Genomic DNA, 25,912 nt, shown 5'->3' on the forward strand with positions numbered 1-25,912 from the left:
TGCAATCCCATGCCATGCAAGAATGTGTCTGAATATTTGAATAAGATGGACAGAGCCAGTCATGGCTGTTTTCCTTCTGATAAGCATCCATGGGTATCTCTCTGACAGGAATCTCACCAGTTGGTTGGCAAAGACCTCATAATCAGACTAAGGGGGGCATCTTCTGTGTTGTGTGTGTGTGTGTGTGTGTGTGTGAGAGAGAGAGAGGGGGGGGGAGGGAGGGAGGGAGGGAGATGTTTTGGTTGTGTAGCACCATATAAAAGAAACCATTTCAAAATTGCACTTCTGCAGTTCTGCCACTAAAGAACTAGGTTTAGATTTGGTATCATATTCACTGTCTGAAAAACAGTACCTATGCATAATGTGCTGATTTGTGCACGAAGTATTTATGACAAACTAAGTGAGTTCCTAGGTTCGTGTTGGCACTTGTTGAGGATGAATCATATGCCAAGTATTCCAGATCAAAGGAGGTACATTTTTGTTTGTTCACATTTTCTTATACAAGTACGAAAAGAAAAGACTGCACGCTGAGAAGACACTATTATTATTATTTCCCTCATGTCAGAGCCTCTGAAAAAATTGCCAAATGGAATTTTGTCAGGTCTCCTGAAACTGTTGCCACCTTTGGGGCTTAGAATAAGAGGAAGAAAGTTCAAGCCTAGAGGGTAATTTATTTCAAAACCTATAAGCACCTGAAAATGGAGGACTGAAATGAAAGTGTCTTCAAAACTACTGTGAAACGGTACCAACTTTCATCTGAGAATACTTGAAAAGAATACAGGAAACTGTACCTACAGCATATGTGGAAGGAGTTATTATCTAGTTGTGCCATGAACCTTTTGCTCTTGATAGGGTTCTTCTGTATTTCTGTCAGGTTCCCCAGACACTTATTCACACTTTCTTTCTTTCCACACTTTCTTTCCCTCTCTTTCTGTCTGATCTAGTTCATGCACATAAATGAGGTGGTAAAACTGCTGTGGTAGAACACATGATTGAATGCTTGTCCATATAATTCCTTGCATATACAAAATTCTGAGCAAATATGTGCAAAACTAGAATATCAGGAAGAAAGCAAGGAAAGAACTCTCCTGACTTCTGGTTATCTTTGTGGAGTGTGTGTGTGTGTGTGTGTGCGTGCGCACACACACACACACACATACACTTGAACATTGCAGTTTCCACCTTCTTGGGATAATGACCAGACAGCCAGAGTGAGTCTTGCCCCATTGATTAACTGACTGGATAGCCCATGGAAAACGTATTCTATTTATCAGATTGAGGAAATCGGTTTGCACATTATAAATATTGTAAGGGGATTTCCAGCAAGGCAGGCACCTGCTTAAGCAGGCACCTGCTTAAGTTAAGAAATAAAATGCTTTGAGTGAGATTGCTTTGCAATATTTATTCTGAATTTTGAAATATATTCCAGCATTGCTTCTCAGCCTTTTGGCTAAGACCAAGTGTAGTGTGTGTGTAATAAATTCCAGCATATTGAATGTGTGTTGGCATATTAATAAATTAATATTGTGGCCCCTCAGATAGCTGAGATAGCAAACCGATTTCCCGAGACTAGAAGTGTGAGCGCTGTAAGATATTCCCCTCAGGGGATGGAACCACTCTGGGAAGAGCATCTAGGCTCCAAGTTCCTTCCCAGGCATCTCCAAGATAGGGCTGAGAGAGATTCCTGCCTGCAATCTTGGAGAAGCCACTGCCAGTCTGTGTAGACAATACTGAGCAAGATGGACCTATGGTCTGACTCAGTATATGGCAGCTTCCTATGTTGTTCCTATGTTGTTGTTCCTATGTTGAGCCGTCTGGCCCAATACAGACAGCCTTTGTCTTAGGAGTGAAGCATGGCCAGAAGAAGACCACATCTCACCCATAGTAGACCACACATTTGTGGGAAATTTATTGTAGATGACCTGTGTCTCGGTCAGAATTTCAAATGTGCAACTGAGGATAAAAAATTAAATAAATGAAAAATAATGTTGCAAAATTTTCTTGCACACGTGAACACAAAATCCTGAAAACCCCTCATGCTCAAACATAGGATCCTTCCTTTTCTTTGACTATGTTCCTGTTGATTGTCATTCTTTGCCAAATTTGCCAATTAAAAAAAATTTGATTTGTGCTAATATGACCACATTCTGTGAACGGTTATAGGTCATAAAAGCTACAGAGGCTGTTCTCACAACCAGCCTAACCCAGTGGATTCCTCCACTTACCTCCTGTGCAGCGGGGAAATGACGTGACTAGCAAGCCAGAGCTTGCCGGTTCGAATCCCCACTGGTATGTTTCCCAGACTATGGAATCATCTATATAGACTATGGAAACATCTATATAGAGCAGCAGCAATATAGAAAAATGCTGAAAGGCATCATCTCATACTGCAGTGGAGATGGCAATGGTAAACCCCTCCTGTATTCTACCAAAGACAACCACAGGGCTCTGTGGTCGCCAGGAGTTGACACCGATTCAATGGCACACTTTATCTTTACCAACTTCTAGGAATGTACAAGAATCCCAATGGTCAACCCAAATATAGACTGAGCGTTTGTGCATGTTCCAAGTGCAGTACTTTATAGAACTATCAGATGATGAATAAACTACCTCTCATGCAAAAATAAAGTAAGTGGCCTCTCATACTGGAGAATCTTATCTATCAAATGCTGTGGAAGATAATATTGGCCAGTTAACAGATTTTATACATGTTGGACTCTCTGCTAAAGAAACAGCGACCTTTCCATATTATGTTTGCAGACTGTTAGATTTTTCGCACACTGAAAATGTTTGGATGAGCAATATTGGCATATATGTATGAAATTTCCCAATCAAAATTAATTATGTGTTTGGCACTCTGAAGCTTTCTGAGGGTTTTTTAAAAACATGTAAAGGGATAGTGGGTTGGCTTCAGACTTGTGTTAGCAGGTCTTCTCATGCACCAAGGTTCTCCCACCCTCTTCTAAGCAGCTTCCTTTTCCTAGAAGCCTCTTTGAGGTTCATTAAATTCTGCATGCAGAAGCTGGCTCAACTTAACTTTTTGCATTGCTCCTTATACCCCCGGCACTCTATGCCACCCTCTTTTGGAGGGTGCCTTGACCCTCGGGAGATGGGTTCCACAAGTTGCTATGGAGATGAGGGGGTGGGAAAGCATGAACAGACTTCAACTCACACAACTCTAGTTCCAAGCCTTTGTATCCTCCAGTTTCACTCTTAATAATGCTAAAGGGTTTAGAATGCAGCAATTTTCTACCTTTTCCATACTATTTATGTTGATGAATACAGTGTCAGTGAAAGATTTGTTGCTGCTGTTAATATATTTTCTGTAACAAATATTTTATTTCACATTGGTTTTCCTGTATATTCATGCCTATCCTACACCATGGACATCTCTTCTTTTCTTTTGGCACTTCCCTTCCTTATTGATAGTTGAACCACTTGTATCTTATTATCTCCTTTCCCTCCATATATACCTACGTGGTTATGTCTTTATTTTATTTTCTGACTTTGTTTTTTCTTTGACATTTTTTTCCAAATCGTTCTTTATTAGAAACTATTTCAGAAACATTAATGGCTGCCCTCCTCCAATGTCATTGTTACACACACCTATATGCCACTACTCTGAATGGCTTTTAATACTTGATGGCCTCATTTGAACTGAACACAGTTATCTTCCTTTGTTTGCTCTTCTTTATATTCACATCTTTTCTTGCGGGGGGCAGAAGTGTGTGAACACCCTTTTAAGTTTCGTTTTTACTATTTCTGATTTTTTAACATTATCTTATTTGTAAATTCTTTCTCTCAATCAATTTATTCCATTAAATTTAAATTGCTCATTGTTCCTTTTATGGAATGTAGGCTTTGCTGTCAATATTTTTTTCCCCTCACAGGGTTTTTTGTAACTCTACATACATTACTTTCCATTTTTATAATCCCCTCCCTCGAGAACATTCTATTAATTTTCTAAATTGCTAGCTGTTTCTTTTCTGCAGTATTTCCATAACTGTCAATGGGAGTTTTTTTCCCCTCACAGGATTTCTGTGTTTGCACTTAGATTCAAGTATTTCATTACAACTTATTTAATTCCTACAATTTATTTTTTGACTGTTATTAATAACTGTCTTCCTAACACAGTTTATATATGATTTTCTATCTACCCCCACTGAATTTTCTTTAGCTATAAGATATTTCAACCTTTCTTCCCTTTATAATATTGTTCCTTCTAATTTTCTCTGATTATTTAATTTTTCCTTCTTTACTAAGATCTGTTGTCTAACTTATATTGTTCTGTGAATCGGTTCCCCTCAGTCTCAAAAATTTTTCTCTGAGGCTGTTCTCATGAACAGCCTAGCCTGGGCTAGGCTACTTCTGTGAAGTACCGGGATCCACACAGATCCAGGCACTCGCACCTAGCTAAACTTTACTCTTAAGTTGTTGGTTTCAGTGTCTGAGGTGTCTGAGACTCACATAGGCTATGAGGCTGTTCTCACAACACAAGCTGCCTTGGTTACTGCAGACAGCTCTGGTCGTCTGGAGCAACAGGAGCAGAGAGAACTGCTAAACTGTGGTTAGGTTGGATCAGTTCCAGTTTGTGACTCCTGAGGATGTGGACAAGCCGCTTGGAGCAGTGCGGCCTACCACCTGTTCTCTTGACCCTTGCCAGACATGGCTTATACAATCTAGCAGGGGGATTGTTGTAGGAAGCCTGGTAGACATCATAAATGCTTCTCTGAGGGAGGGAAGGATGCCTCCTTGAGGCAATTATTAGATGACTTTTAAGGAAGCCTGCCTTGGATCCGCAGAGCTGAGTAACTACAGGCCTATCTCCAACCATTCATGGTTGGGCAAGGAAATTGAGAGGGTCGTGGCTTCCCAGCTTCAGACAGTCTTGGAGGAAACCATTTATCTAGACTTGTTTCAGACTGGCTTTCGGGTGGCCTATGGGGTGGAGACTGCCATGGTCAGCCTGATGTATGATCTCCACTTGGAAATTGACAGAGGAAGTATGAATCTGTTGGTCCTTTTGGACCTCTTGGCGGCTTTTGATACTATCGACCGTAGTATCCTTCTGCAGCATCTGAGGGGGTTGGGAGTGGGGGGCACTACATTGTGGTGGTTCTGCTCCTACCTTTCGGGCAGGTTCTAGATGGTGTCCCTTGGAGACTGCTGTTCTTCAAAATCCAAACTTTCGTATGATGTCCCTCAGGGCTCTGTATTGTCTCCGATGTTGTTTAACATCTACATGAAACCGCTGGGAGAGATCAACAGGAGAATTTGTGCAGGGTGCTATCAGTATGCTGATGACACCCAAATCTATTTCTCCATGTCAACCTCATCGGGAGAGAATATAACCACCCTAAATGTCTGCCTGGAGGCAGTGATGGGCTGGATGAGGGATAAGAAACTGAGACTGAATCCAGATAAGACAGAGGTACTTATTGTGTGGGGTTGAAACTCAGGAAATGAGTTTGATCTGCCTGTTCTGGAGGGGGTCACACTTCCAAAGGAACAGGTGTGCAGTCTGGGGGTGCTTCTGGATCCAAGCCTCTCCCTGTTGTCTCAGGTTGAGGCAGTGGCCAGAGGTGCCTTCTATCAGCTTTGGCTGATACGCCAGCTGCATCCGTTTCTTGAGATAAACGACCTCAGGACAGTGGTACATATGCTGGTAACCTCCAGATTGGATTACTGTAATGCACTCAATGTGGGGCTGCCTTTGTATATAGTCCAGAAAATACATCTGGTTCAGAATGTGGCAGCCAGGTTAGTCTCCGAGTCATCTCAGAGAGACCATGTTACTCCTGTATTGAAAGACCTACATGGCTGCCGATAAGTTTCCGGGCAAAATACAAGGAGCTGGTTATAACCTATAAAGCCCTAAATGGCTTAGTCCTGTTCTCTTATTTAAGAGAACGTCTTCTTCGTCATGAACCCCACCGCCTATTGATATCATCAGGAGAGGTCCATCTACAGTTGCCACTAGCTTGTCTGGTGGCTACTTAGGGATGGGCCTTCTCAACTGCTGCCCTGACGCTTTGGAACGTGCTCCCTGCTGAAATAAGAGCCTCCCCATCTCTGAAAATTTTATAAAAAATCTTTAAAGACACATTTGTTCACCCAGGCTTTTAATTTAATAGTTTTAACATTGTTTTAAAATATTGTTTTAATGTTTTAAATTGTTGTAATGTTTTACCTTTTTGCTGTCATTTATTTTAACCAATGTTTTTATTTCTTTGTTGTCATGTATCTGTTTTAACTAATGTTTTAACTTTTTTTGTTGTTGTAAACTGCACAGAGAGGTAAGTTTGGGGCTGTATAAAAATACATCAAATAAATAAATAAATAAATAAATAAATCAAGCAAGCAAGCAAGCAAGCAAGCAAGCAGGCAAAACAGTTTTGCCCAAATCAAACCATTTTGCAGTCCTAAGTTCTGAATTGAATCAGGGCTGGTTCACACAGCTTAATAAACATTCTGTGGCATAACTATAACTATGGTGCAGCCACACTTGGAGTACTATGTACAGTTCTGGTCATCATATCTTAAGAAGGACATTGTGGAACTGGAAAAGGTAAGGAAGAGGGCAACTAAAATGATCGGGTGCCAAGAGCACATTATTTATAAAGCAAGGCTACAACACCTGGGCCTTCTTACTTTATAACAAGTTGTTCACGTAAGAACTAATCAGCCTACTTTCTTTTCACTGTCTCTACAACTGAACTAAATTTGGTTCAAATGGTGCACAAGTTAGATCTCTTGCACCTCAAAGGTTCATGTGTCTGCCATCTTGGATCAGGGTGGATGACATCATTACAAACTACACCACTGAGGTGTCCCTCTGTGTCACTCACTACAACTGTACCAAATTTGGTTCAAATTGGTTAGACAGTCCTCAAGTTAGTGCACTTGTGCCACAAAAGTTAACACATCCACCATTTTGGATCAGGGTGGATAACATAATCACAAACATAATCACACCTCATCATTGAGGTGTCCCTGTGTATCACTCACTGAAACTGTACCCAGTTTGGTTCAAAAAGGTTAAACAGTCCACAAATTAGCCAGCTTGCACCTCAGGCATTCACACGACTTCCATCTTGGATTGGGGTGAGTGACATCATCACAAACTATGCCGTTGAGGTGTCCCTATGTGCCCCTACAGCTGTAGAAAATTTGGTTCAAATCGATTAAGCAGTTTACAAGTTAGCCCACTTGTGCCTCAAAAGTTTATGCATCCATCATCTTGGAATAGGGAGGATGACATCATCACAAACTATGCCATTGAGGGGTCCCTATGTGTTCCTACAACTGTACCTGATTTGTTTCATATTGGTCCAATTATTGCAAAGTTGATGGGTGGGGAGTACACACACACGGACAGACTGACACACACAGACAGACAGACAGACAGACACACACACACAGAATGCCAGGTGATCTCATTAAAAAAGAAGACTGGGGGTCTATAAAAAGATGACATGATAGAGGTCTATAAAATCATACATGGTGTGGAGAAAGCTGATAGAGAGGAAAATTTCTCTCTCTCGCATAACACTAGAACCTGGGGTCATCCCATGAAACTGATTGCCAAGAAATTTAGGACTAAGAAAAGGAAATATGTTTTCACAAAACACATAATCAACTTGTGGAATCCTCTGCAACAAGATTTAATGACAGCAAACACAATTTGGATGGCTTCAAGAGGGGTTTAAATCCATGGAGGAGAAGTCTATCAACAGCTCCTAGTCTGAGGGCTATAGGCCACCTCCAGCCTCAGAGGCAGAAGGTCTCTAAATACCAGCTGCAGGAGGAGCAACAGCAGGACAGATGGCATGTCCTCACCTCTAGCTTCTCAGAAGCATCAGGTGGGCCGCTGTGTGAAATAGGACACTGTACTAGATGGGCCTTGGGCTGTTCTTAAGTATTTTGTGGAATTAGATCTTTCTTCTAAGCAATGCTACTATGCTCTTCTTTTGTTTGCAGTACCACCACAATTCATGTTCAAAGTGTGGTAGGAATAGTATTCTGATAGGGTAAATGTTCTTTTTGATGGCTGCAATTTCTGCCAGGGAGTCTGTTCCAACATCTGCTATCATATGCCAGACTTAGTTCTGGAATATATGAAATACAAATAGTTGAAAGTACACTTGACCAAATACAAAGTGCATCTCATTCACCACAAAGTAACTACAGTACCCCTAAACATCAGGCATTAGAAACAAGGACATCCAGATTAGGTGGTGGTCTTTCTGGATAAGTAAATCCTGGCTTCTCCTTTTCTAGAAATGAAGCACTGGTATGCCATGTTTCTGTGCAAATGGTTTTGGTTGTTATATTTAGTTTTTACTACCCCTTGGAAATTCTGTAATTATTCATGTATTTTCTCTGTCGTGAGTGATTAACAAGCAAGCAGCTAGGGAACTAAAACCTTCTGAAACATGCATCAGTTTATGTCTTGGAACATTTTTATTTTGGTACATCTGCCATTTGAAGGGCGAGGCTTTTCCCTGATGGTGGTTGCAAGATTTCAGGTCATGGAAGGCAAACCTTGCCATTAATTGATAGGCATTGGCATTAATAATGGACAGAAGGAGGTATGCAAGCATCACAGAAAATATTTTGACAGCATAATACAACATCTGGCAACAAACAGACTAATCCACCCATAGATTGTGTGCCAGCAGATGAAAAGCAAAAAGCAAAAAACTTAAAATCTGCACAAGCCATATGACAGTACATCACACTTCTATTACATAGAAAAATGTGGATAAACATTTGTTATCACAAAAGAGAAAATTTAAAGACACGCTGGCATTTTCAGACCATCCTTGTGGCTCAGTGAGTGAAGAAAATGGCAAGACTTGTTAAGGAAAGGACACACATTTTAAGTATTGGATTAGATTCAACTGCTACCCTTAAGAGTAGAGGACGCAAGCTAACTGGAACAAATGCTTTTGTACTTTGAAATGATCTGTTCTTACTTATGGAGTAACAGCAAATGTTTATGCATAGAGTGTCAGCAGCAAGAATATGTTGTGTTGCCAAAGGTCTTGTGCAGCTGTGCTCTGAGAATGGCAGTTTTGTTGAAGAGTGTCTTTCTTTCTTTTCATGACTCTGACATATATAGGCTGAATTGGGAGAGGGAGTTCCATTTATAACTGACATCTGGTCAAACTCCAGTTGGGGGTCTGGGTGTTTTTCTGAAGAGGTTTGTGGACTCCCAGATGTCCCAGTTACAGATCTTACTAGGCCAGTATGATTAGGGTATTATTTGCTGCTGCACCAAGCTCTGATGTATTTTATTTCAAGTCAAGGCAGTGAATTGCCATGGCAAGCTGTTGACTTAACTACCAGATGAAGTATTTTTTCCTTTGGCTCATTGAACTGCAAAGCCTCTTGCTTCATAATCTGCACTTTCATGACCTTTGGTTAGACATAAATTGATGTTGCATTATTTGTAACAATCACATTTTAAAAATAAATGTATTATTCTTTACTTAGATTTGTTCTCACACAGTACAGTTAATGTGAACAGCATTTGCAAATGCATTGTGATCACAAGTCATTTAAAAACTCAAGAAGAGATTTCAGTACATACTTAACTCTTCCACTTAAATCAACTGGATATCAAAGTATGTAACTTTTACTGGATCATGCCAGATTTTCATTTTAAATGTTTATTTGTTCAGGTATGCTGTGCAGTCTGTGGTGCCACTAAGTGTTACAAGCTGAAAATTATATATTGTTAAGTTATGAAGTTATTTAAACAATTATTTTAAAAAATTAAGTTAATTAGGCAATTTTATTTAAGCTTTCAAGACAAGTTGCTCAAGGTAGCTTACAATATGAACGAACTAAAATATGTTCCTCAAAACAGATCACTCAAAGGCATTCTCCCCTGCCCTCAATTTAACACTAGTCTTCTCATTCTGCAAAATTCTGCAACTTTTTTAAAGCTTTCAAACATGGGTTTTAGACTAAAAAAAGACTTGGCTGCTGAAAAAGATGCAGGCTCATTGTAGATTGATTTTCCTAGGCCAAAACATAGGGATCACTTCTGAAAGGACTTCCCTAGTCAAGACGCAGTTCCTACATTACCACTGAGGAGCAGTTGCTCTTCAAAACCTTCTCCTCCATGATCTTTCTCTGTGTCACATCAATAACATATGGCTATTTTAATCATGACGTTGGCCTGGATCATGTGATTACTTTCCACAACAGGGTCAATGGTCCTGAAGGAGGAAGAAAAATAACAGGGAATAAACTCATGGTCAAAAGCATTGATGCATTACCAATATAACATGAAGCCAGTCGAAGAAAACGATGTGGAGGCAGTTATCCATTTTAATCACTGGCATGACTTCTCTTATTTTATTTGTTTCTGTTTAACTATGCAACTAATTAGAGACATTGCAAAAGTAGCAGCTACATTGCTGAGTAGCATGGATTATGTGACGCGCATCTCAGCAGTTCTGAAACCATTTCATTAGTTTCACTTTCATTTTCATGCACAATTCAAAGTGCTTCTAAATCCTATATAACTTGGGTCCGTAACATATCAAGGAACAACCACCCTAGGTCCTTTGTCTAGCACTTCTCATGAATTTTCTGTGTCTGACAAAAATGGTTTTATTCACACAAGCATTTTAATTCAGTATATTGTTGTTCTGAGGCAATTGTTAGATCAGAAATCTTACCCAATCTGTTACATTTGCTTGTTGTTTTTAGTCTTCTATTATTGTTAACCTTCACAGGGTCTGTTTATTTGTATGTTTCATTTACCTATAAACCATCTTGAGCAGTTTTTGGAGGAAAGGAATATAAATATTTTAAATAAAGAATATATGAATATTTTCCTCACCTTCATAGACATTCTTTTCCTTCATAAAAGTTCTCTGCTTATAAGAAAAAATGTGTGCATTGTCATATAAGAAGTGTAGATTGGACTGCTAAAGTTCATAGTTTCTAATTTTCTCCACTATAAGAAGTTATATCATGCACTATCAACCAACGTTTCAATAGATGCACAGATGCCACTACATTATTTTCTACAGATCATCAGAGATTTCTGAAGCAATTTGTTTCCTATTGAGAAAGAAACATGCATATTAAATGCAGACATTCTATATTGCAAATTGTTGCTCTTGTCTGAGTCTTGTGCTGTTAACCCAGCAGGACAGCTGCAGACACAAACAAAAGGAGAGAGTCTCTGCATGAAGTGGAATCAAGTTAACAAGGAGCATCTGCAGCATGTTAGTATCTTACTTTTGAGTAAAAGGTTCTCTTTACCAGCCAGACCATACTTGAAATTAGGGTTCAATAACCTAATTCAAAGATAGATAAAATATGATCCACAGAACTCATGCGTCCAAATCACATGTAGTGGCCTTTGGCATCTGCATAGAGTTCTGGAAATAACACATTTCATTTAAAGTAGGGTTTAAACCTTAATTATTGGACATGAATTGCATTGGCACTGGTTGTTATTGCTGCTGCTTCTGCTGCAGTGACTCCTCCATCTCCTCTTTTCTGGAAGAAAAGGTGAAGGAGAAGAGAGAGGCTTAAAACATCTCCCTCTTCCAGAAGGAAGAAAAGAGTGGAGTCAGAGAAGCTAGCTGTTGCAGCAGAGGTGGCAGTGGCCAGGCAAACCAGGTGTGTCCCAGTGGCGGGGTGGGGAGAAGAGGAATGAAGATGCAGTTGTCCCCCAGAAGTAGGGGGAGAAAGGGGGAAGCATGCTCTGTTAGGAGAAGTAAAGAAGCATACCCCAGTAAGGAATGGAGTAAGGTGACATTGGGCTTCTAACCTCAGGCACCAAAATACCTTTTGGGCAGGACTGGAACAGAAGGAAGGGAACTTCCAGATTCTTTCAACACCACTGGACTGCTATTGGGTGTCAAGCATATCCCACAACAGCTGTGTTGTGGGATATGCTTGACTCCCAATAGAAGATCAGTGCTATTGACAGCTTTGTTGGCTGTGGAGCCCAGTTCCTAGATATAGGTCCTTCCTTCACAAGCAGTTGTCCAACAATCCTGGTCCACATCTAAACAAATTTTTTCCCCTGTGGACTGCTGCCACTGAATCAGAATGACCGTATTCTAAAGGCTCAGACCTATATTAATAGAAAACTCTTTATATTTTTTTCCAACTCCTTCACTCACTTTATTATTTGAGCAACTGTCTGTCACAGGGAAATTGTTGCTGATATGGCTTGGCACTGGACTCTTACAGATTATGAACAGTTTCAATAGGCAGTTAATACAAGCTGAAGGCCTCTGTTTTATATTAGGCTTCCAGAATGCCTATGAGTGCTGCTCACTGTTAAAGAGCCAGAATACTGCCCACCCTAATACAACTTCATAGACAAGAATCTCCCCTGTCTGTCTTTCTCTTGAGAGAGTAATAAATAAATTATTTCTGTATGGGCCTAATCCAAACTCTGTTAAATTGATGGGCAAAAGTGTCCAGTGTCTTTGAATCCAACAGAGGGGAGAACTAGACACAATGCCAAATTCACAATATCAAGCTCTAACTTCCCTCTAGATGAAAATGCTCAGGATGAAATCCTCATCAAAATGCATGGCATGATGTTTCCCCCACCATTAGGCTTGCCATTGTTCAAGCATTACAAATACAGGCACCCGAATTTCTATGTTATGAGAAATAGCTTGCAAATATTTTGCATATTATTCAAATTGTACAAATTAAACTGTTGACTTGTATTTGCTCTGGATATCTACCGACAATCATTGGGGAGGATCTCTTTACTCAGGTACCTGAGTAAAATTTATCTGAGCATTAAAAACCCAGACTATCTCCCAACACTTTGTAATATAGAAGTTCAATTTTAACCTTAATTAGCTGTGTGTAGTACTGTCATGGATTCCTCACAAACTGCAGACTACCACCCCTCTCAGTTGTCCAATACCTGAATATGCTGTTTAGTGGTGTATAAATAATGCTATCTATTGGTTTAAATATGCTAATTTAAATATACTTTTTATTGTTGAAGATGAAGATACCAGATAAGCAGTGGCAGCCAGTGAGAGCGCCGCTGGGGTAGTGGTGCTCGGAGGTACCTTTAAAACTAAATTAGATAGCGCTTACCAGTGCTGCTTCCACACCTACAAGGTGCGGCAAGCCGCAGTGAGCCATCCAGCAACCCACATGGCAGTGGGGCGGCCCCACAACTCACCTTGCCTCTGTGCATGTGCGGAGGCCATTTGCATGGTCAGCAACACCATGCTGACCACACAAATGGCCTCTGCAAATGCGCAGAGGCCAAGTGAGTTTTGGAGCCATGCCACCGCTGTGTGGGTTGCCGGACAGCGCGCCTTCACTTGCCATATCTTGCAGGTGTGGCAGTAACACCAGCAAGCATAATCTTAATTAACCACTGGTTAAAGGTATCCCTCGGCAGCCTTCACTGCAGATAAGATTGAGGTATTAATAGCAGCAATAGAACAAAAAATACACTTGAGTTTTTCCATTAGGGCTGCAATCCTATAGACATTTACTTGGGAGTACTTACTAATGGCGCAGTGGGGAAATGGCTTGACTACCAAGCCAGAGGTTGCCGGTTTGAATCCCCGCTGGTATGTTTCCCAGACTATGGGAAAGAGCTATATCAGGCAGCAGCGATACAGGAAGATGCTGAAAGGCATCATCTCATGCTGCTCAGGAGGAAGCAATGGTAACCCCCTCCTGTATTCTACCAAAAGACAACCACAGGGCTCTGGTCTGGAGACCACCAACTCAACGGCACACTTTACCTTCACTTACTTCTAAGTAGGCATGCATAGAATGGATTTCACTATAAGCCAAAAACCGTAAGCATTACAATACACAGGTAGGCAGTGATCTACACCAAAATCAAACTATCCACTGAGCTGCCCTGCTGACAAAAAACAAAGACAACTTTCCTCAAGGAATTACTTATTGTGTGAACCTCCCCCAGCCAGCCTCCTGGGCTGCACCTGCCTTTCTGGAAGTCCAACTCACTTGAACAGAGTAGTGACTGCATGTTTTGCTCCTTAACTCCACTTCTACAAGGGCTAGAGCTTAGCTTTCTGTTTTTTTAATGAAAGCTGGGATCCAGGCAAGCTAATGGGCTAACCAGGTGCTGAGGGACATGCTTAAAATCTGGTAAATACCTGGAAATCCAGAGGAGATGGCAAACTTACACCCCACCAGCTAATAATGTTGAACAGGGAGAAGAAATCACAATGCAGGCATAATGTTAAGTATTTCAATAACTACATTTTATTCGGGATTGAAGAGGGAACCCATACAGCATTGCCATTATAGGCAGCAATGCCTGTTTTCATAATGTCTAGATCCAGCCACAGAAGCCATTTTATTCATAATGAAAATGAACTTGGCATGCAGAAATCCACATGCAATACCCAAGTCATATTGCTGATGCAAAGCATTTGGATCAGAGCAGATGGCAAATAGTTAGCCAATATTTTCTTAATGAACAAAATTATTTTTAAAAAATTATCACATCACTACAAAGTACCTAATTTTACTCTGATTTATTTTCAAGTCTAGTTTTAAAAGGTTTAGGATTTCACTTTGAGTGAAATATAAAAGACTCAGACCAATTTTCAACAAATTTAATTGACATGACAATGGACTATCCCTAGCATCCTTACGAAACCTCACTGCCTGGGAATTTATGTCCTGGGAATAAACCCAGACACAGGGGCGTAGCAAGTTTGGAGTGGGCCCAGAGACAAGATTTTAAAATGCCCCCCCACCCCAGAAGCTCAGCTCATGAAGTAAAGAATTCTTAAATCAGGCTGAATAGTGGTAACAAACAGCATAGTAAAATTTATATATATTTATATAAAGATATATATATATATATATATATATATATATATATATATATATACACACACACACACACACACACACACACACACATACACACACACACACACACACCTATATATAGGTATGTATATATGTATATCCCTATGTGCCACAATAGAACATCATCCTAAATTATTATTTAAACCGTTTTGTAAATTGTGGACAATGCAAGTCATTTAATGGTCCTAGAGAAAGACATGCTGTTCTGGTAGCTCCAGGGTCTTCACACCCACATCAATTTCAGAGGATGAATACAACTGAAGGAAGCCCGGGAGGGTGCGCGGCTGAGGGAGTCAGTCATGTGACTTGCCTCTGGGGGCCCTCCCCCAGGCAGTGGGCCCCCAGACAACTGTCTCCTCTTGCCCTATTATAGTTACGCCCCTGCCCAGACAGGTAAATCATAATATCTAAGTAACACTATCTAAGTAACCATGTTTTAATTTCCATTCCCAATAGCATATTTTCTGTATTCTGTTGATATTAAAAATCTATGGCTGACATCTTAATGAAATGTGAGTACCATGTAAGAAGCACCAGTGGTGCTGCTCAGCTCCCAATTAATGCATCTTAAGCATTTGTGTGTGGTGAATTTCAGTTACTTCCTCTTCTCCCATAAACCCTCTGTGCCTCCCAAAAATATGCCACTGGGGCCTGAGCAACCCTCAGGAACATATTTTTGGGTGGCACAGAAAGCTTCTGGAAGAAGGGCTAGTAGTTGAAATTTGACCCCATGCCCCTTATGCACCCATGCTACATTAGTCAAACCCTCTGTGGCTCTTCTCACATAGCACTTGCACGTGAAGTCAGAGTGCCAGCTCTTCAATTAGTTGAAAATAAACCATGACAAGACAGACTATGTTTGTAATATGCATTTTCCCAGAGAGACTATTATCTGAATTTACCTGTTAACAATGCAGGGTCTTATCTTTGGCATTTAATTCAATGGTAGCATCAAAAGATAAAGAGGTGGGTTCTAGAACAGTAATAAAGTCCAGGGTTGTTTTTTTTAATTGTTCCTTTAGTTTGAGGGTTTTTTAAAATGGCATGAATGCTTGTTTGAAAGTAGGACTCACCGATTTTAGGAGCCTCATTTAAATCTCAAATGTAGATACAGCACTGCTCTGGATACAGGCTAATATTCCTTTCAACTTTGCCAAAAATATACATTTTAGAAAACTTTAATATTGCTGCAATTTACATTAAAGTGTGAATTTCTAACTAGCTCTAGACTACATAAGCTGAAAAATAGAGATAATATAGTCACAGAAATGGATATGATTAAACACATATCAGAACTCTAATATGCTGAGACTAAGGCTTTAATTTCTACTTTTAAATTTTATTATTTTTAATATGGCTATTATAATTTATCAGCTAATATACTGTAGAAAGTAAAATGACTAGCCCCTTGGATCATAGCTTAAAACAAATTCCACTTGCAAGTGTTTAAAGGGCATGCCATTTTTAAAAAGGCAGATAGAGACATTTGCATGTGTGCATGTACGTGGACATATATTGCTAAGAAAATAATTTAAAACGAAAAAGCACTATCTTATTTTAAGGAAAAATGACAAAGATGTGCATTTTTTACAAGGAAAATGTGACAGATAAATAAATAATCATTGGGGTGAGCAAGGAGAAGAAAGATGACAATGGACTGTTGAAGGAGAAGTCACTAGGCTTCTAATCACATATACTGTAAACAGAGGATGACACAGGGAAAGGGAGAGCAAGGAGCCTTGGTGAGGACAACGAGCCTTGAAGAAAAGCAGTGGCGACAAACATACACACAAAAACCCTTGGTATGCTTCAGGCTGTTCTCCCTTCCGACTTAGCCCGCCTGCCGGTCAGCCCAGTGCCAACTGACAGCAATCTGGCTGTGCATACCACTGACAGAGCTTGCAATTGGCCGAGCTGTGAAAGAAGGATTCAGGAACAGATGTGGAAGTGGAGGAAGACTCCAGAGGAGACACAGGAGCAGTGGAGAACTCTGGAGACACAGGAGCAGCGGTCAGGGTGCTCAGTCCAGCATATTGATATTCTACAGCATATACAACTCAGGACACATCTCTTCAGCTGTGCTTTTTCGCTATTTGGTCATTTGTCTGGGTATTTTAATTTGATATTTTAATATGCTTTGTTAAAATTGCTTGGTTTATTTTATTGCTGTAAACCGCCTAGAGACTTTGGTAGTGGGCAGTAGGGTAGCAATAGCAATAGCAATAGCACTTACATTTATATACCGCTCTATAGCCGGAGCTCTCTAAGCGGTTTACAATGATTTTAGCATATTGCCCCCAACATTCTGGGTAGGGATGTGCACTCCATTCTAAGTGCCGAACCGGTTCCGGCAACCGGCATTCAAACTGGGTTGGAGGGGGTGGGGTTGCTTTAAGAGGTGGGGGTCATTTTAAGGGGTCACTTTAAGGAGAAATCTGAAGACACAGGGGCAGTGGTCACGGCGCTCAATCCAGCATATTGGTATACTACAGCGTATACCACTAATGACACAAATCTTCAGCCAAGCCTTTTAGCTATTTGGTAGTTTTTATGGGTATTTTAATTTGATATTTTTATGTTTTAATTGTTAAAATTTCTTGGTTTGTTTTATTGCTGTGAGCCTCCTAGAGACTTCGGTAGTGGGTGGTAGGGTAGGGATGTGTATGGAACCGTTCGGCACTCCATTCTAGGAGTGCCGAACTGATTCCAGCAACCAGCGTTTGAACCAGTTTGGAGGGGGCTGGGGACCCTTTAAAGGACCTATCTGCCAGCCCCGACCCTGCCGCGTCCCCCCTGCTGTCACTCTTCCAAAAAGCGGGCATGCAGGGCTGCAGCGTGCCTCCTTGCAGCCGGGATCAGTGTCGCCACTGTAGCACTGTACTACTGGTTGAGTACACCTGTACTCTATAAGCCTTTTTGTTCTAGAAAGTTACACACAAATAAATAATAATAATAAAAAAATTAAATTAAAATTTAATAAATAATGAAATAATACAATGCTCGGGCAACCAGCAGAAAGGCCTTTTGAAACTGGAAGGACCTCCCAACTTTTCTGAAAGCCTGCAAAGCAATGTAAGGTTTTCTCAGGAGAGCATTCTGCCAGTAGATTATCAGGGGAATTCTGTTTCCCCAGGGCTGCTCCTGAGCTACTGCTGGATCTTCCCATGATAATTTCAAAGCTTGTGAAGCAAAAATATTACAGAAAGAGCACTTAGGTGTGGTAGTCCCACCAGCAACAACATGCTGATGCACACAAAGTTAAGGATGAGTTTGGCATATGCAACAGCAAGTACTGCCTTGTGAAGCATGTTGTACTGCAGATGAAGAATAATAGTGTTCCTCTTGGCAGAACTAGTACTTTTAGTGGCTTGTAAATAAAATATGACAACAATGATACAAGATGCTGTTGGAAACAGCATCCTCACATCAAGTTCTTCCCCTTGTTCTGTAATATATCCCATGTTGTCATGTGATGTCATTTTGTTGTGTGTTTCCATGCTTCTGCCGGTGGAAACTATGATGCAGAACAGGGCTGCACAACTTCAGATGTTGGACTATAACATGCATCATCCCTGATTATTGACCACTATGGCTCAGGATGATGGAAGTTGTAGTCCAAAAACAGGTGAAGGGCCGAAGTTGTGAAGCCCTGATATAGGTGGAGGAAATCATGATGATGTCACTACACAGGATGAGTGAGCCTATATTTTACAGGGGAGAAGTAGAGAACATATTGCATTTACCTGAATCCAAGACTAGGTTCTTTCCAGGTTCTTTGACATTAGAAATTGTGGGAGAGCGTTATCCTAAATTGGGGCAAATACAGATACAACCTATACTTAACTAGGAATGTACACAAAAGTGGAAAACCCAGTTCAGCTCAAATCAAACTGGTCTTGAGCTGAACTGGGTCTGGTTAGGTTTTGTGCATGGGGAAGCCAGTCTCAGTTCAGTTCAAGTCCGAAACTGGTTCAGACCCTGCTCAGGGGTAGGGCACTGTAAATGCTTTTTAAAAATAATCACAACTTACTGCTGCCAAGGTTGTCAGCAGCTTTGTGGGTGCTTCTGCAGCCACAAAGGGGTCTCCTGTGGCTTTGCCTCCTCCTGCTGACCTTCCCTTGTCTCCAGAGGGCCAGTTTGGCCCATTTATGGGCCATTTCAGTCCTTTGAGAGTGTGCGGTGGCCATTTTGGAGGCTGCCACACATGCATGCTGGCCATTTGAATGGCTGGGTCTGGCCATGCAATATGCCAGCGTGCATGCATGGCAGCCTCCAAAATGGCCACTGTGCACTCTCAAAGGGCCAAAACACTCCCAAAATGTACTGAAATGGCCCTTCAGAGACTGGGAGAGGCCAGCAGGGGAAGCCACCAGAGACCTCCTACAGCTGTAGCAGCACCCCCTGCGGCCACCGAACCCCTCGGCTGCAGTAAGTCCTACATTTTTAACCTGAACCAGCCCCGAACTGGCCCAGGAGGTTCAGCTGGACCTCAAGCCTAACCAGGCCCAGTCCAGCTCAAGGGTGAGCCCTCAATCTGGGCCAGTTTGAACTCAAACCGGCTGGCACATCCCTATATTTAACCTCTGTTTTTAAGTTAGGTGTCTTAAGTTCAGGGTTGTCTTATATTTGTGTAAATACACTAACAGAGGAATGACATTTTTGCTGCCATCCCCATGTCATGGATAAACTGTAGTTCTACCCTATATTCATTTCCTTTTTTCTCTTTTTTTGAGTAGTTTCATCCAAAATCGAAGCAAAAATACACTGTGGAAGTATTATTTATAAAGAATGTGCTACTTACTGATTGACTGCTTTCCTTTACCACCGTGATGTTCTGTGGTTCCTAAGCTGTCTGTCTTTTCCTCTGCTGTTGTAATATCTGTAAAAATCCAAAAGGCGATTAATAAAAGTTTTTTTAAGTGATGACTCAGCTCACATGTTTGAAACTGCCATTGCAGATTAAACACCATAGACAACGTTTTCCTTCCAATACTGTCTTTAAATGGAGTAATTCCCATGTAGCTGCAAGTCATCAAATATTGAATAATCGTGGTGTAAATGCAAGTGTGTGACTCAGCCCTTAGGTACTGTAAGCAATCAAAATAGCTCTGAATTCATTTAACCTTCCACTGAAATGATCTAAAAATGTATTCTATAAATAAAAACAGCACTATTACTTTTTAAAAAAGAGTTAATGTCCTGGTTGGCACTAATTTTTAACAGGGTCCATATTTTGAACTGAGTAAGGGCAGCAACATAGGCTCTACCCACAAACAGGCAAAGGCTATTTTTTTATTATTATTATTTAGTTCACATTATGAGCAAAAGTGGAGGCTTTGGTAGAGTCTTCCACATGTATATCTCAGCCTCATACTGTGAGGCCCGGGGCATAACTATAATAGGGCAAGGGGAGACAGTTATCTGAGGGCCCACTGCTTTGGTTCCCCCCCCCCAGAGGCAAGTCACATGACTGACTCCCCCAGCCGCGCACCCACCCGGGCTTCCTTCAGATGTATTCATCCTCCGAAACTGATGTGAGTGTTAAGGCCTGGAGCTACCAGAACACCGGGAGGGAGGGGGGCGCAGATTTTAAAATCTTGTCTCTGGGCCCACTCCAACCTTGCTACGCCCCTGGTGAGGCCTAGCCTACATATGCAGCAGAATGAGGTAGTAAAATGCTGAGATTGTAGAATTGATGGTTTTTTCTTTAGATATGTATTTTGTAATGTTCTCCATATATAAGAAAAAATCTCCTTGGAAAAAGGAAACTGGCACATAAGGAAAAGGTTCTAGCCTCACTGCTGTACTAGTTTTCTACTTGGGCTTACAAGGGGGAGGAGAAGGCAGGTGCATAGGAAGCTGGTGGGGGCATGGGTGCAACCCACCGACGGTGGCCCCTGGGTGCCCTAGCCATGTCCACTGCATCTGACATCAGATGCAGGGGGTGTGGCCATATGTGGAATTGCCCCATTTGCAAGGTGCTTCAGCCAGCACTGGGTATCCAGGGCTGGGTTTCCAGCCTGGATGGGGATGCCTTTCCCTGCCTCCAAAGGCGGAGAGATGCATTCAAAGCCAGTCTAGGAACCCAATGCTGGCTGAAGCTTCTCACAAACAGTGTTGTGTAGCCCTGTCTGTGAGATGCTTCAACCAGTACTGGGTTCCCCGCCTGGCTGGGAACATGTCTCTCTTCCTTTCGAGGCAGAGAAAGGCACTGGCTGGCTGAAGGACCTTGCAAATGGGGCCGCATGGCCCAGTTTCTACATATGGCCGCTCCCCCTGTGCCAGATGTAAGGCACAGGGGCCGTGGCTAAGTTGGATGGGGCAGCTCCACAGGGAGTGGAGGCCGGGTTCTTTGGACCTGTCAACACAACAGTGGCTCCATTTTTTAAAAAATGTAGGGGAACATTTGAATATATGAGCCCAAATTGTGGTCTGAAGTGATATGGTCATTGCTTCCCCCCCCCCTTCATTTTGCTGCATGTATAGCTTGAATTTGAGATGCAGGCAATAGAAAGCAAACAAGTATCATTTTGGGTACTGGTAACTGTGCTGGCGATGTTGGGCTGGAGATGAGAAGTTCTGGAGACTGGATCAACCCCCTAGGCTGCCAGTAGCCCATCCCCAACTTAGGACCTGTGCTTGCTTCTCAGTTTTCAGATGAACTTCCAAGCAATCATATTGAAAATACTGTCGCTGCATAGAACATCAATTAAAAATATTAAGACTGAAATCCTGTAATGCTTACTTGGGAGTCACCTCACGGAACTCAGTAGGACTTGCTTTTCAGTAAACATGCAAAGGGTTGTGCTGTAGGCTTGTTCAGGTACCCAGGGAAAATGCTGACATAGAATAATTTATGGCATACAATATAATTTTCATTTTTTGTAAACCCAGGGGCTAAGGGGAGATCGCAAGGATTGAGAAGCTGGCTGTCTAATTTTGAGAGCAAAACATAGAGGAAAGGAATGAATCATATACAGATATACTCAGCTTTCTGTAGAAGATTTTGATCCTGGAGGCTTCCTATACATGAGTGAACTGGGAATCTGGCCAGTCAGTCCTTGTCTGCTCCAAGAACACTAAGGACGTGAGAAATTTCATCAGCGTAGACACCAATATTCAATTGTTTCTGCATGCTGAACTATGGTAGTTTTTCTAAGAGCAACATATGGTTCTAGAATCTCCTGCTATGCTAAACAATGTATGATTTTACAAATTATTACTAGTGCTCTCAGTGTAAATGGACTAACAGCTTCTAACCCTTCTTTAATTAAAATTCAACTTGAAGCAAGTTCTGCTTTTTCTCATATTTGGAAAGTGCTGGACAAACGTTAACTTGCTGTAGATAATAAATGCAGTCTCACATCCATTGGCAATCCTTTACCACTGAACTACCTACAAACCCCATTGAGGGATGGCTGGGGCACCTTTCTTTCTTTCTTTCTTTCTTTCTTTCTTTCTTTCTTTCTTTCTTTCTTTCTTTCTTTCTTTCTTTCTTTCTACACTGGGGAGAGGTGGGTATCTGGAGACCTTTTGGTTATGATTCCGTGCACACTTACTTTGAAATGGGCCCCACCGGAGAAAATGAAACTTACTGCTGAGTGAACATGCACAAGACTGGGCTGTAAAATAGTCCTGTGTCTTTGTGGGTGGGGGGAACCTCTCCATCAGCATGCCTGTGCTCCTTTTCTACTTGTCTAATTTTCGCTTGCCTTCTGTGGCTAAGCATGCACCTGTGAAGACTGCAGGCAGGCTTTTAAGAAAATGAGTTTTGACATTCCTTTCCTCAAGATGAGCCCTTGTTTTTCAATTACTCTTTCCCCACTTCGGAAGTTTCTTGAGGTGAACCTACCAAGACGGTTTCCTAACTGTCCGCCGGGTGGCAGCAGTGCCCTACCACAGAAGCTCCTTTTCCTTGACATCAAGTGTTAATGCAATTGACCAATCAGTGCTAAGATGATGGGAGGTAATTGGGTAATTGTATTTTACTGATCACAAGCAGGAAAAAGGGGATTAAAAAGAGAGAGGGAGAGAAGGAAAGAAGGGGGGAGAAGGAAAGAGTGTAGTAGAAAAACTGGCCGGAGGCCCTCTGCAAATCCCGAGGTGTCATTGCATAGAGGGAAAGAGAGCAAGAGCTGCTCAGCAGCAGCAGCTGCCTGAAACTGGATTTCTTATTTATTTATTTCCCCCCCGCCCCAAGCGGGAGGGAGAGTTCAAGCTGAAGCTGATGGCAGGGAGGAAAAGGTTGCTGCTGCACGGAGGGCTGTGCATTTCTGGGACGAAATTAAGGGCTGAGAGGAGCCGCTGCTGATCTCCTAGCAATGTGCCAACGCGGAGGGGAGGGGATCTGACATGTGGTGGAAGAAGACGGGAGCCCGAGCGCCGCTGTGCAGGAGGGGATCCAACTTGTAGATCTGAAGCAGACCAGGCTCAGATCGTAAAAGGAGGCTGGAGCGGCTGCGAAAGCCAGAGGGAACGAGAGGCGCAGAATACCCCCCGCCCCCAATCCTGTTCCCATTCTCCCCCCATCATCACCACCACCCCCCTCCACTTTATATGTATATTTAAGGGTTATTCCCCCCCCCCTTAATCCCTTCCTGATCCAAAGAACAAGTTTATCAGTATCCGCGCTCCTGAAGGCTCCCTGCAAAGATGGAGAGGAAGCCAAAATGAAGAGGAGGGGGAAGCCCCCGGGCTGGTGAAATTCACAGCGAACCGAGAGCGGTGTGCCCCATCCGGGAGAGTGAGCATCGGGAGGATTCGGGAAGACCAAAAAAAAAAAAAAAAAAAAGCAAGAATTGCGGGGAGCAAATGGAGAGGGGTATTAAAGCCACCCACTCCAAGTGTTTAAAAAATGATGGATTGGTTCTTGACAGCTGGTGGGAATCTTGATTTTTTTCCCCTCCCCTTTCCCCCTCCTCTCTCCGCCACCCCAGCTTGCCGCCGCCACCGCCACCATCAGCATCTCTTTGCATCTGATGTGAGGTTCTGAAAAATGCAGAGGAGTTGGAGGGAAGGCAAAAGGATATAACGTGGAGTTTGGCGAAGAGAAGACGGCGGCGCTTCGGATTGCTGGCTGAAATCAAAAATCCGATTGCGCACTGGGTTGTGATTGGAAATCTAATCAGATCCTTGAATCGGAGCGGGGGGGGGAGTGGAAGCGCTGCGGGGGGAGTCCGAAAGTTGGTGGTTCGGGGAAAATAATTCCAACCGTGAAAGGCAACACCTTGTTGGAGGGAGGAGGGCGGGGGGAGAGAAGAGGCTAGAGACTATGGGAACCCCCGATCTAACGGGGAAGCACATGGAATGGATAACTGATAGTGCAGCAGCAGAGAAAGGAGAGAATCGCCTGGCAAGAGCTGGATCTTAGCAGACATAACAACAATTGCACTTAAGAAATCCTGTCGTTTCAGACAGACGGGCTGGCGGTGGCGGTGGTTGGAAAAATAATAATAATAATAAGCAAACCCCTTGATTCCCTCTGGGGGGAATTCAAAGGCGGTTAAGCATTGCAGAGCGGGGTAGAGAATCCACAGCATCTCCCGAGAAGATCCAGGCTGGAATGAAAAGTTTCTCAACGGAGAAAGACTCTCTCCTTGCAGTGCTGCTGGGGGATTTGTCCTTTTTAATCTGTTCTTCTTCGTCGTCTTCAAAGCTCTCCCCTTTGGCCTCAATGAAGAAAGAAGGTGATACATCCAGGAACGTTTGAAGAAGCAGCTACGTCCTTTAAATCGGTAAAGACCAAAGGCAAGGAGAAATAAGTACCACGTAGAGGTGGGGGGGGGAGTAGGGGGAAACCGACAGGATTGGTGTGGATTGGATTGGAGCCCGTCTGGAATGAACTAGATGGAAAATTGCAGATGGATATTTAATTTCCTTTCCTTTTTTCCCGCCGGACAAATTGGATTTGTTGCTGAAATGATGTAGTTTTGCCTTCGAGAAAATTTCTTTTTCTTGTTTTTTTGCCCTCGCCTTGGAATTTCGTTCTGGATATTCTTCTTCTGAGCGGTTTGAAATACAGTGAGTGCCATTTTCGCTTTAGTTCTCTCCTGTCTTGTGTCTGCCATTAAACACGTGTGATGGAGTTTGAAAGGTGATTTTTTTTTTTCCAGGGGATGGGGGTAAAGAACATACCACTCAAACCTAGGCTGCATGTTATGGAACAGGGTTTGAAAAAGAGAGAGAAAAGCTTTGCTAAATGGTTGCAGATGGATGATGCCTTGGCGACTGCTGTTCTTTTCATCTGTTCTGTAGCAAATATTTTTTTTTTCCCCCTTTAGAAAACCCCTGCAGTGTTTGACGTTATACTGTTTGATTCACCAACTGGCAAAGGGCTGCCAGATCCATCCTGACAGCCTTAGGAGTTTGATGCACAGGGAGCGAGAGAAACTGAAAATCGAAGGGATCCAATATAAATTTCATCATCCAGACAGCCCTTGTGGGACGACATGGTGTATTAACGTGAAAATATGATAATAAGGCAAGGAGGTGAAAGGTTCGCTTTGGGAGCCTGACAGCAGTGATACTTTTGGCATACTTTGGCTAACAAAGGCTTTAAGGGGAATCCTTTGCCTGAAAGAGAATTGAGAGAGATGCCACCACATTCCACAAACCTACCCTAGATCTGTTAGCCAATTTGCTGTGGTTTAGTGGGTAAATCCTTCCAGCTCTCCTAGGACTTGTCTTTGGCAGTGATGATCAGAACCAACCAGATTATCTGTGCATCAGCAGAGATGTAACAATCTGATTGTTGCCACTATTGGGAGATATCGTGTGTACCTACCTAGATAATGTAGCTTGCAATCTAAAGCATATTTATTTGGGAGGAAGCCCCATTAAGCTCAGTGGGACCTAGCAATCAGGTTTAGGATTGGCTGAACCTATGCATGTTTACTCAGAAGTAAGTTCCACTGTGTTCAATGGAAATTGCTTTTAATTGTGTATAGGACTGCAGCTTGAGTGTGCAAAGGTGATTATTGCACTTGTCTTCACAGTAACTCCGCGAGGAAAGCCATTAGTATGCCCATTTTACAGA

At 42.2% G+C, this 25,912-nt stretch overlaps 1 protein-coding gene across 8 annotated transcripts in view; it reads left to right on the forward strand.

Annotated features, from left to right (window-relative positions):
- LRRC4C (leucine rich repeat containing 4C) overlaps nucleotides 1-25,912 on the forward strand; it is a 1,145,515-nt gene that overhangs the window by 885,406 nt on the left and 234,197 nt on the right. For 3 of the 8 annotated variants that reach the window (XM_053256539.1, XM_053256500.1, XM_053256549.1), the window contains exon 1: nucleotides 22,887-24,897. The exons of 4 other annotated variants lie outside the window; for them this stretch is intronic. The gene's annotated coding sequence lies outside the window, so the exon portion shown is untranslated. Of the gene's footprint in view, nucleotides 1-2,508; nucleotides 2,622-22,886; nucleotides 24,898-25,912 lie in introns of those variants that run through there. One more of the 8 variants, XR_008308694.1, reaches the window with a different exon arrangement.

Source organism: Hemicordylus capensis, chromosome 1 (assembly GCF_027244095.1).
Source record: "Hemicordylus capensis ecotype Gifberg chromosome 1, rHemCap1.1.pri, whole genome shotgun sequence".
Classification (NCBI taxonomy): Eukaryota; Metazoa; Chordata; class Lepidosauria; order Squamata; family Cordylidae; genus Hemicordylus; species Hemicordylus capensis.